We start from the raw sequence: 12535 nt of genomic DNA, 5'->3' as shown, positions 1-12535 counted from the left end.
TGCCATAGCGACGGCACATTCCACATTTCTTCTGAGGGGGACGTTTTTGTTGTAGCCTTGCAGGCTCAAGGACACCAGATTCCGATTAGAAATTGTTTTGGGGCCAGACAGAGATAATTTCCTCTCTGTCTTACAGTTTGTTGGTCCTCAACCTCTCAAAATCCCAATAATGGACATTAATCTATCCCAATCCGTGCTGATTCGTCCACTCTATCCTTGATGGCCTCCATCTTTTGTGCCAATGAATGAATCTCGGGCAAAGTCCCAAGCTTACGATTCATCTCGACAATTATGTGAGTGTGAATTCACAGCGCGGTGCAATCCATCTCTGAGCTCCGGGATCAGGCCAATATTCCTCGACAGCTCGTTAATTTTCCGGTAAGCCAGGTAGCCTCCAAGGCCAGTGAGCAGGAAACCTGACACCAACACCACGAATATCCACACGTCTTCAGAGTCCTCCACAGACAGCTGAGATAAACAAATCAAGTTCCACTGTTTCTAGGAGTCCATGATGTGTCCAACTGGGTCTGTCCTGGAGGGACATCCAGGAGCCACTTCTCCCGTTCTCATCGTGGAAAAAATTTTATCTATCGCGTTGAGTGACCAACTGACGAGATCCATTTAAATGAATTTCAGTTTCCAGTTTCCAGAAAAATGCAGAAGCAGCCGTGCACCCAGCACACACAGACAGACAAAGGCCTTGAGGATGAGATATGGAGGAGAGGAGGAAAAAAGCGTCTGCACCCTCCAAGAGCCGGAAGAAGAACTTTTCTACTTTTATAAAGACATTAAATCTGCCTGGTGCTTCAAACCAAGATAAAACATTTCAGATTGATCATCCGATCAACAAGGGTGCCCCATGGCCACCCCTAGAAAATTGCTGCGTTTCTGCTTCTGCTGCTCACCATTTAAAAAAAGTTTTCATCTCCATAGTTTTTTTTGTGAACACAGCAACAGGTGAATTAATCTAAAAAAATACATTTTTACTTTAAATTTGGGATAACATTTTAAATAACTGAAATGCGTTTTTCTAAAATGTTTGTGTTTGTAAAATTTAAGTCAAGTGATTTGGATACGTCCTGTTATTTTCATAAAAACGAATAAAGGCGCAATGCAGCACATCGCCACAGACTAAATTCAACCAGCGTTACCACAAGGACCAGTTTGGTGTGCCACCCCAAAATTTTCTTTGACCCCATCTGGCCACCCCTATCAAAATTTCCTGGAGGCGCCCCTGCTGGTCAAATAAAAGCACCGACTATTGACCGCTGCATTTCTAAAACATTTTAGTTTGTTCTAGTTCTCAAATCAAGAGAAGCTACACAAAGTGTCTGCTGTTTACCCCAAGATACAATCTAGAGACGCGAGGTGGACGAGTCTTCTCGGTGGGTTGGCCCGGTTGTGGAATGCTGCCTTCGGCTGTTCCAACAGCGCCATCACTTCAAGTTTCAAAAGCTAGGCCAAAAACACATTTTTACTCAGTAGCTTGTAATCATGTTTGTCTCTTAAGCCTCCTTCAGACAGGCCATGAAAAACGGAAATGTTCGGGACTCTGTCCGTAAGACCTTTGTGTCTGAACACAAACATCCGGATAACCTTTTCCGTAATTAAACCGGACGAAGCCCCTAGTAACAGGTCCGGACTTGTCACGGACAAGGTGGCTGCTTCAGACTGGTGAGGTCGAGTTCCGGACAGGGAGGAGGGGGAGGGGCCGGGGGGATGCTGTGCGCACCTAGATAGCCCGCTCCTGTAGCATGCGGCGAACCATGGCAGCTCGCCTCCTACGGTACCGTCTCCTAGACGCGCGACGGAGCGCTTCACACCGCTTCCGTGGTTCCTTTAGCCATTGAGCTTCATCATCCAGGTCTCTTATGTATCTTCGTGTGCGCAGAATTATGCTTAACATAAGTCCGATCAGTGAGAGGAATTCTATCTCTTCTTCCATTTGACTGAATGGCTTTGTCTGGGTAAATGACACATGTACGCCCGCCGCACTAGCCGGGTACAGCCTTCCCACCCCCTCCCCCTCAGACATCTGGAACTTTTCCCTGCTGTGTGAAGGCAGCTGAAAGGACAAGTTCAGGTACAAAAGTGGTGTGTCTGAAAACACAGTTCTGGTTAAAAACCGGACTGAATTGTCCACACATATTCCAGAACGTCAATCTGAAAAGGGCTTTAGTTGTATTTCTGTTACGGTCATTTTGATTTTGTGTGTTTGTTGTCTTTGTAAAGTGTTTTTGTTTGTCGTGTTAAGCGTTGTGAGGCAGACTAAAGTGAGCTAGAAAGTGCTTTATAAATAAAACTGATGATGACGATGAAAGTTTTGCAGTATTACATTTGATTTAAATATTATTTTAGGCAGGTCAACCGCCTTGTACCGTGTGTTGACTTTGTCCAAAAATGGACAAAACCAAGTTTTGTTTTCGTTTAAATAGGAGTTTTCCTCAGATTGATGGTAGAAGTTACAGCGGGCCGCTTCAGAGGAGCTGAAGCACCAAACGTGGCTCCAGAACCACAGCTTTCAGATCCTGAGAGCAGGCTGGCCCGTCCCCTTGATGCTTATCCGAACCAACAAAGTGACACGAATGCCTCTCAGCTAGAAGGTTGCAGGTTCAACACCCAGAAAGGACCTGATTCTCTCCACATGCATGTGCAGCTTTGCTCCAGGCGTCCTGATTTCCTTCCACAGACCAAACACACACACACACACACATTAGGCTATACTAGATCAGAGGTGCGTTCCTCTCTTTGTTGCTTTTGGATGGACCAGTGACCCTTGACCCCTAGAGATAGACAGCAGGTTCCCACAGCCCTGAACAGGAGGGTGAACGTAAAGAACATGGAGGCATAAAGCTGCTTCTTCCAGCCCTCAGAGAATAATGATCACCTTCACATCTCTGGACTTCTTTTGGAAACAAAGAGTCGTTTCTTTCACAGTTTGTCGTGAATTCATTTAAACACAGATGTAAACAAAGTCTAAATTAAATTTCCAAACGATGGAGCGTCTCGTGTCGTTAGATCTTCTGTTCTTAGACGACGCCCCCTTTTTTTATGAGCGTCTCCGACGAGACGACTGCACTCCGCTGGCAGGAGAACAAAAACATATTGAATGGAGCGAAAGTTTTACTGGAGCTGAGGGCTGAACTCGCTCTCTTCATAACGGCTAATTGAGCATTTTATCAATAATTGCAGCGTCACCGCGGTCCCGACGATCCGCTCTTCCTCCGATAAGTGCTGGAGCACAAAGGGCCGTGAGACGGCGGTCATGGGAGGGCAGCATCGATCTGTTGACGGCGTGAACAACAACAAACATGCTGCACGTTTGATTTTATCTGGGCTGCCTGCCATCCGTTGCATGAAAACATGTTCTGTATCTGTGTGTGTGTGTGTGTGTGTGTGTGTGTGTGTGTGTGACTCTTCCGATCCTGAGCAATTACAGAAACACACACACACACACACACACACACACACACACACACACACACTCTTTACCCCCCCATGCTTCTCGCGTAACAAGATGAACATTTCCACTTTCTCCTCACTCACAGCCCTTTCAGCTCTGCCTCCTCCTAATCCCACTGTGGAAGTGACTCACATTACAGCATTCTTCAGTGTAATGTACTTTAACAGCATTAATATCTGCTTCTGCCTCCTCCGCTGCAATAAACACCCCTTCCCCTTCCAGCTTAAAAAAGCAGCTTAAGAGCAATTGACATGCCTTGTGCACCAAGAACAGAAACGTACCTCGAGTAAAAAGCTGAATAACTCGTTGTAAAAAGAGTAATCTGCCTTTTTTAATCCGCTGGCACCCGCCCACCACAGCGTGGCACATAGTGTACTGTAAACAGACACTGAGGGGACTCAGACGAGGAGCAGCCAGCTCCCCGTTGTCCTTCCTACTCAGTCACTCTAACTCTGTCTCTGCGTGTGCGGAGGAGGCCTGCAGATACAGGAAGAACAAGCGTCCTCGCCACCTTCTGTGCCACCCATGCTGCTGCGGCAGTGACAGCCAAGGTCAGCTCAGGAATGAAAGAGGGCTCCTGCATGGAGATAAGACTCGCGCAAACATCTGAGCCACGGGGCCACTTTTCCAAGGAAAGAGGATCCTGCTCCTGAATTATTCATACGGGTCTCCCCCACCCTAAATAACAGCCGGCGAGCATTGTTTGACATCCCGGATGAATAATTAAGGACTGACCTTTTGTTCCCATTAGAGGTGATGGGCTGAAACCACCAGATTTTCTAGGAGAGGATGTTGGATCACGTGAAGATGCGGAGTGCAACAGCTGGGTGTGTTAAAAATCAGGCCTAAACTGTGTTGCTAAGAAAGAAAACAGCAGATTCCCGCGGGACGCTGGTGCACAAAGATGTGCAGTTTCTGCTTCTGTGCAGCCCGGAGCTCCTGGTTGTCATCACCTCCATGTTCTCATTAGAAATGGGCGTTAGACAATCTCAGCTCAGCTGGTCGTGTCAGACTGGTAAAAGTCCAGAGAGTGTGTCCGGACATGCGAAAGACACTGAGCTTGTCCAACATGAGAAACATGGACTAATCATGCTTTTCAGTAACTTCCTGTGCCGGATTTAAAGTGACAGGAATTCATTAGAGAGCACAAAAAGGGTTAAAGTAAGAAAAATTCCTTAAAGGAACATGTTTCACTTGCTGCCCTTCATATCAAAGTTTTAAAGTCTAACCCCTACTTTCCAACAGACGCAACAACGTACGTTGCTGCAGTTAGCCACCATTATGGTGGACGAGCTCCTTTCCACCGGCAGTCAAGTGGAATGTTCTGAATGCGTTGCTTTAGAGTTTGTTTGTTTTTTACGTGCTAAGCTTCTAATACATGTCAAACTCAACGATATATTTACTGGACAATTCGTGTCCATAGGCTCCAATTCCACGTTTTTATGCCAAAATGGGAGGTGGCCACCACCGCCATTTTGACCGTGTCACAGGTTCCGTCAAGCCCAGACAATTCCGTAAAAGTTAAAAGAGGTGGAGCTGAGGGTGGGGCTGTATGGCTGGGAACAAATGACGACACCCGTCGAACTGAAGCGATGTAGCTACAAGCTAACTCAAAGCTAACACGGAGGTGGGAGCTAAGCTAATGGAGGTAGCTCCCTAGCTACAACTGAAGTTAACTGTGCACAACACCAGAGCTTCTGAGTCAGAGATATGCCGGGCTGACCACTGGGGAGAACCAGGTGGAACACAGAGATCTCCGAGAGCTCCACAAGCCGGCAGCCGCACAGCAGACAAGCACCACTGCGGTCAGAGATGTGTCGACCTGCCGCTGGGGGGAGGGGACCACACCGATAGTGGGAACCCAGCTCCACCAACATGTTATATTTCAACCCATTTTCTAAAGTGCAGCATTATGTTAAATGCACTGGGTTTTACCCTATTACATTTAAATTTCATGGTTAAACAGTACATGTTAAAATCTAAGATCAGCTCGGCAGTGACCTAAAATACATAAAAATAATTTTACTTACCGAAAAAAAATGAAGTGGAGACTCCTTGGACGCTCTATTAGAGCAATTAATGCCACAGCAAGTCATTTTCTCCAACAATTGCACAAAAATATCCAAAAGGAACGCACTAACGCTACAACTAATGGTCTAAGGTGAGAGACTGAAAATGGTGGAACAGTTTTCAGGTGAGGCCGAGGCTCAGGCTAAGGCCTTTCCCCGGAGCTAGTTCTGTGGTCACGTGGGTCTGATGCTCATTAATTATACAGAATTTTAGGCTTTTAATACACTTAAACAGAAGAGTGAGAAAAACATTCACCCCCCTCAGAGTTGTCATGAGCGTAAACTAGATCTATTAAACAAAAACATGTTTTGGTACCAGGTTGTAAACATGTTTATTTCTGATGTGAAATTGGTATTTTTAACATGGGAGTCAATGAGGATTTGCTCGCTTCTGACACCAGCCCCTAGTGGATGAGGGTGGAACTGCAATTTTTGTTACTTCCTGTTTTGCCTGATTTCCAGACCCGAATTATGGGGGCTTGGTCAAACTCCACAGTTCAAATCGGGCCAGGCAGGAAGTAAAACACAAAAGCAGCATAAAACATCTGAAAACTTTCAAAATAAAAGTCACATGCAGATTTCCAAGTGCAAACATTTCCTGAGAATCCACCTTAGCAAAGGTAAACAGAACAGAAAATAAACCATGGACCTTTTTAGATACATGCAACACTCTTCAGAAATTCCCAAATCACGCGTGGCGCTGGTAACTTCTCATGCTTCTGTGACCTTATGGGACCGACTACATGGAACGCCTTCGCTCCCGTTTCATGTCTGGAACGTTCCTGGTATTATGTCACACACAGCTTTTACGTCAGGTGGAAAGGAGGGGTCAGACTTAAGTAAAATCAGAAAAATCAACCCTCATTCGTACCCTGGGTTACAAAATGTACATGCTCTAAAAAAGGAGGGACCATTTTCGATTCTTTTGACATGTTTTTAATCATCATTTACATGTTAGACCAGAAATTTTAAAGGTAACGCTTCCTTTTACAGTCCCCTAATTACCAAGTACTTACATGGTAATTAAATAGTAAATTAAAGTGTATTATTGTTTCTGATTTCTTAAACGTTTATTACCATGAAACTCAGGTTCAATTCTAGTTTTTATTTTTATAAATCATTCCCAGTAAATACTGCTTTAAACAGTAATTACACTTTATTACAATTATATGCTTTAATTACACAATAATATACTTTAACTTACTATGTAATTACCATGCAAGTACTTAGTAATCAGGGGACTGTAAAAGGAAGCGTTACCGCTTCAAAAAGTGTAAATAAATAAATAAATAAATAAATTAAGTAAAAATAAATTCAGGAAATATGTAACAAAAGCAAATTACATCTAAATCCATTCATCCAGATAGAAATATAGAGACGGATAAAAACATTTACATAATGGGCCATTATAGTGGCAGATGCGCCACCAGGGGGCAGTAGACATGCAGGAAGGTACTAATCCTGACACCCTGCTTCACTGAAACCAGGTCTGTAACAGGTCTGCAGGGATTTCAGGTCTCTGCTGCTGTTAAACCAAATTTTAGTTCCATCTCTGCAAATTTGAGTTAAGGGTGATCAGCTGTGGAGGTAAACAAAACAAACGTCTCATGACTAATCTTGTAGAGTGGTTGGGTCAGGGTCAGGAGGTGAATTCACAACCACGGGCACAGGCAAAAACATTGAAGTCAAAGTGTTGATTTTAAATTCTGAAAACAACAATGATCGTGCGTTATTTAGAGGTCTCGGCTGGAAAATCCTTTAGGAGGAAGTGAGCGGAAATGACAGCGTTGGGTTAATTATTGTCCTCCACTGAAACACATCATTACGCTTGTTATGCAGCACTTTGTTTCTGAAGAGCCGCCTCCTTATTTTACATAAATAAAACACCAACAGCAGCTCTCAGTAATGAAATGTGACGAGATCAGTGTGCAGTTTGTGCAGCGATCAGTCATGGGTCATTATGTCTATTGGATCCACCCTGAGTGTCACTGTCTCACGCACGTATCCCGGCCCTCCGACGTTTAAACCCTAGAAAACACAAACATTACAACGAAGCAGCTAGACAAACTCTAAAGACAGGGATTCACACTGAGCCGTCCTTCTCTCCGAGTGTTTCTGACTTCAGATAAAACTAATATAAGTCTCACCGTCTGGCCCAGAGGCTGGAGCCGTTCTGACCTCATTACATCACATAAACGCACCCCAATGTAAACAGCACCAGCAGGCCGCATGAGGAGGAGGGTTCTGCCATTTTATATTGGTATTCAGCCATTTTTGAAGTCTCAAAAAGTCAAAAATATTTAGAATCTTACCTGTCATTTCTGAACAGCCTTTATTCAGAGAAATGTACCTTATGCCCTACAGGATTGATAAGCTATTGGCTAGTCAGAGCTCAACTTATTATTGCCATCTGACTTACAAAACAAGGCAAAACAGCAATGATTTTTATAATTATGTTGCAATATTAATATTTATTTACCTCTCCCTGGGCTGCCACCTTACCGTGGTGGAGGGGTTTGAGTGTCTCAGTGATCCTAGGAGCTAAGTTGTCTGAGGCTTTCTGCCTCTGGTAGGGTCACCCATGGCAAACAGGTCCTAGGTGAGGGATCAGACAAAGAGCAGCCCGAAGACCTCTTATGATGAATTATATAAATGGAAACCGTGTTCCCTCGCCCGGACGTGGGTCACCGGGGCCCCCCTCTGGAGCCAGGCCTGGAGGTGGGGGATGTTGGCGAGCACCTGGTGGCCGGGCTTTCACCCATGGAGCCTTACCGGGCACATCCTGAAGAGGAAACGTGGGTCCCCCTTCCCATGGGCTCACCACTCGTGCGGGGGGGGGGGGGGGGGGGGGGGGGCAAAGGGGTGGGGTGCAGTGTGTGACGGGTGGTAGTCAAGGGCGGGGTCCTTGGCGGTCTGATCCTCGGCTACAGAAGCTGGCTCTTGGCACATGGAATGCCACCTCTCTGGTGGGGAAGGAGCCTGAGTTGGTGTGTGAGGTTGAGAGGTTCCGACTAGATGTAGTCGGGCTCACCTCAACGCATGGCTCTGGCTCTGGAACCAGTTTCCTTGAGAGGGGTTGGACTCTCTACCACTCTGCAGTTGCTCCCACTGAGAGGTGCCGAGCAGGGGTGGGCATACTAGTTGCCCCCCATCTTGGTGCCTGTACGTTGGGGTTTACCCCAGTGAATGAGAGGGTAGCCTCCCTCCACCTACGTGTGGGGGGACAGGTTCTGACTGTGGTCTGTGCTTATACACCAAACTACAGTTCAGACTACCCACCCTTTTTGGAGACCTTGGAGGGGGTGCTGGAGAGTGCTCCTTCCGGTGACTCCCTCGTTCTGCTGGGGGACTTTAACGCTCACGTGGGCAACAATAGTGAGACCTGGAGAGGTGTGGTTGGGAGGAATGGCCCCCCTGATCTGAATTCGAGTGGTGTTTTGTTATTGGACTTCTGTGCCAGTCATGGATTGTCTATAATGAACACCATGTTCAGACATATGTGCTCTTGGCACCAGGATACCTTAGGCCGCACCTCGATTATCGACTTTGTTGTTGTTTCATCTGACCTGCGGCTGCATGTCTTGGGCACTCGGGTGAAGAGAGGGGCGGAGCTGTCAACTGACCACTACCTGGTGGTGAGTTGGCTCAGATGGTGGGGGAGGATGCCGGTCAGACCAGGCAGATCCAAACGCATCGCGAGGGTCTGCTGGGAACGTCTGGCAGAGTCTCCTGTCAGAAGGAGCTTCAATTCCCACCTCCGACAGAACTTCCAAAATGTTCCAGGGGAGGCGGGGGACATGGAGTCTGAATGGACCCTGTTCTGTGCCTCCATTGTTGAGGCGGCCGACTGGAGCTGTGGTCGCAGGATCGTCGGTGCCTGTCGTGGTGGCGACCCCCGAACCCGCTTGTGGACACCGGCGATTAGGGATGCTGTCAAGCTGAAGAAAGAGTCCTATCAGGTCTTTTTGGCCTGTGGGACTCCAGAGGCAGCTGACAGGTACGGGCAGTCCAAGTGGAACGCGGCTCAGGTGGTCGCCAAGGCAAAAACCTGGGCATGGAAGGAGTTCGGTGAGACCATGGAGCAAGACTTCCGTACGGCTTCGAGGAGATTCTGGTCGTCCTGCTTGCCTCACAGCCCGCTTCCCAGTCTTGTCCTAGATTTGAACTCCTGCCATTCGTCCATTCCCACCTGGACCCAAAGACCCAGTCCAACCTCACCAGTCCTGGTCATCAACCATAAGAATAACCTCCATAAAACAAATCATACTCTTGGTTCTCTGGTTCCGGGTTTAGCTAATATCTGTCTGCTTCTCGTTTTAGATTCCAGTTCACCCTGTTCCCGTTTGGAGTAGCACCCTTAGTTTACTCACCAGTCTTAATAAAAATTATTATATTATTTCCACTTACCCCGTCTCCGTAGTGTGATTCCTTCATGTCTTGGGCAAAACATCCTCCCATAAACATGACAAATGTAGATATTAAAATGAAAATATATATAACTGGACAAAGGGCTGTGAAATGTCGTTTTAATGGCATCGCTGTCTGCCTGTTGGTAGACTAGCTGTTAGCTCATCAGTCCAGTACATGATCTATTTTTATGAAGAAAAGCTGTTCAGGAAGCTAAGACAGCTAAAATTTGTGACTTTATCTCTGAAACACAGAAATTACCCCAAAAATCTGATTTGATCCTTTTCCTGATGACTGAACTCTGTAATGTTGTTTTAAAGTAGCACAGAGCAGTTTCCTGCTCCTCCGCCCTGCTGGTTGAAAGTGGAATTACTATCTTCGTAAACAACCCTGCTGCAGCTTAATAACTCTAATAACAAGCTAACGCTAACATAAACCAACTAATACTAAAACAAATTACGAAGTTAAAAGATCCACACTGTTATTGCGTACAAGTTCAGTAGCAACAAAGCCAGGTCACCATTAGTCCATAATTTTGTAGCCTCCTTTAGCTTCCTCAAGCTAGTGTAGGCCGTGCCGATGTTCACTCTGGTTTTAGTCCTTTGCTTTGCCTTCAAAGACGTTACCGTCTAAATTTTACTTCCAGGCTCTGTCATGGTGCCAACAGAAGAAGCAAATTTCTTCTTTTTCTTTTGCTAAACTGCTAATCTCTAATTGCTACAAAGTTTTGGGAACAAAATTCAAGTGGAAATGATCTTAAAATGATTCTGGTGTCTGACTAGCATGAATCTTTTATTTAAAGCACTTTGTGCTCATCTGACCCTGACGGTTTAAGACAAAACAACACAGTTAAGGGAAGGAACGTTTTTAAATTATGTTCAGAGGTGACGGCCGGCCGTGCGCCTCATCTTGGCTGCTTGGTTTCCACGGTAACCGGGATAATGAAACAGACAGATGCCGGTGATGACACCACCACCAGGCTTTACAGCCTCTTCATTCACTCAGAACAAATCATTCATGATGCTGCCTGAATCTGAACAGTTAGAGAAGACTAAAACATCTCAACACTGGACTGCAGGTGGCTCAGATGAAGAACGGATCCGGTCCCTGGATCTTACAGTTTAGCTTTACTCATTTCAATAATTTTAATATTTCATTTTAAAGTAAAAGAGCCATGTCTGCCACCAAAATGGGCTCGACACATGGGAGGCGACATCGCCTCTCCTCCATTCATTTTCAATGAGACATGCGTGACAAAGCGATAATCGCGGTTCTCCCTCCTACCAAGCGAAATGCGAAAAACGTGCGTGTGAAATTTTGCACTCGTGCACGTGTCGTGCACAGGCAGGGGTGGACTAGCCAAGTGGGCTGCTTGCCCAGCCTGGGCCGACACTACTCCACAGTTGGTGACCTGCAGAACATTAGCTACATGGTAACCTGAAGCTAACAGAGTTTTTCCAGGAGTTTTTAGCAAGAAAAATGCGGTAGAGCGATGACGTAGGAGTTGTTTCACCGCATTAGCATGTATGTTTATGTTTATTTATTTAGCAGACACTTTTATCCATAGCGACTTACAATTTATAACCTATAGGGCATGTTGTGATCTGTGGGGTAAACCGGAGTACCCGGAGGAAACCCACGCATGCATGGGGAGAACACGCAACTCCACACAAAAAGGCCGCAGCCGAGTTTCGAACCTGCGAACTTCGTGCTGCGAGGCAACAGTTCTAACCACTGCGCCACCATGCAGCATGAATCTTTGTAGCTAATGTCCCACTAATCTCCGCCCGTGGAGAATGAGCTGATCTGGAAGGGCAGGGCTCCCGGTCGCAGCGGTCTGGCCCTGCTTGTCATTTAACAGCCCCAGTCCATATAGACCCTTTTACTACCTACATCATCAAAAGTTGCGCGCGCAGCCTGGCAACGAGAGTGAAGGCTTCCTCATTCACACTCGATACTAAAACAGCGTTTTAAACCCTTTGTTTTGAAGTTCTGAGCACATAAAAATGTCGGGTTGTTGCGTGTATGGATGCCAGAATCGCTCCTCTTCAAGCAGTGGACTGAAACTTTACAGAATTCCGAAGGGAGCACGTCCATTTCAACAAAATCGGAGGCGTCTGTGGCTGCAGGCCATCAAAAGGAATCAATGAAAATTGGACTGAAAACACGATCCGAAATGCTCGAGTTTGTAGCGCCCATTTTATATCAGGTAAGGTAATTATGTACTAAGATTACACCAGAAAGCTGGTTAACGTGTGTTCTATTAAATAAAGTAAGTTGTGTTTGCTGGTTTGCAAATGAAATTAACATTTCATTCTTATTCATCTGTATTTTCCCACTGCATATTAGTATAAACTGTATTTCTCTAAAAATTAACACGATTGTACTCTGAGCACGCCAAAAAAAGAAACCTATGCTATACTCACCCTGCCATGCAGGTACAGTTGGCTGTGAAGACGTAGTTCTCTGGTTTGTTTACTACGACCCAAGCCTCGTACGTAGCAGTCTTGTGTCCTTGTCTTTGGCTAGGAAGGACTTCTGCCTTCAAGACGCAAAACTCAGAGTCTATGTGGTGATATTTTACTTTCTGTACGTG

The 12535-nt window shown here is 45.9% G+C and overlaps 1 protein-coding gene across 4 annotated transcripts in view; it reads right to left on the bottom strand.

Annotated features, from left to right (window-relative positions):
• LOC107382095 (carbohydrate sulfotransferase 8) overlaps positions 1-12535 on the bottom strand; it is a 359617-nt gene that overhangs the window by 266947 nt on the left and 80135 nt on the right. The window contains exon 1 of one of the 4 annotated variants that reach the window (XM_070555164.1): positions 4199-4278. The exons of the other annotated variants lie outside the window; for them this stretch is intronic. The gene's annotated coding sequence lies outside the window, so the exon portion shown is untranslated. Of the gene's footprint in view, positions 1-4198; positions 4279-12535 lie in introns of those variants that run through there. 4 annotated transcript variants of the gene reach the window in all.

The sequence above is a fragment of the Nothobranchius furzeri genome, chromosome 9 (genome assembly GCF_043380555.1).
Source record: "Nothobranchius furzeri strain GRZ-AD chromosome 9, NfurGRZ-RIMD1, whole genome shotgun sequence".
NCBI classification, from domain to species: domain Eukaryota; kingdom Metazoa; phylum Chordata; class Actinopteri; order Cyprinodontiformes; family Nothobranchiidae; genus Nothobranchius; species Nothobranchius furzeri.
The sequence above is the reverse complement of the archived record's forward strand: the minus strand, read 5'-3'. Positions and strand labels throughout refer to the sequence as shown.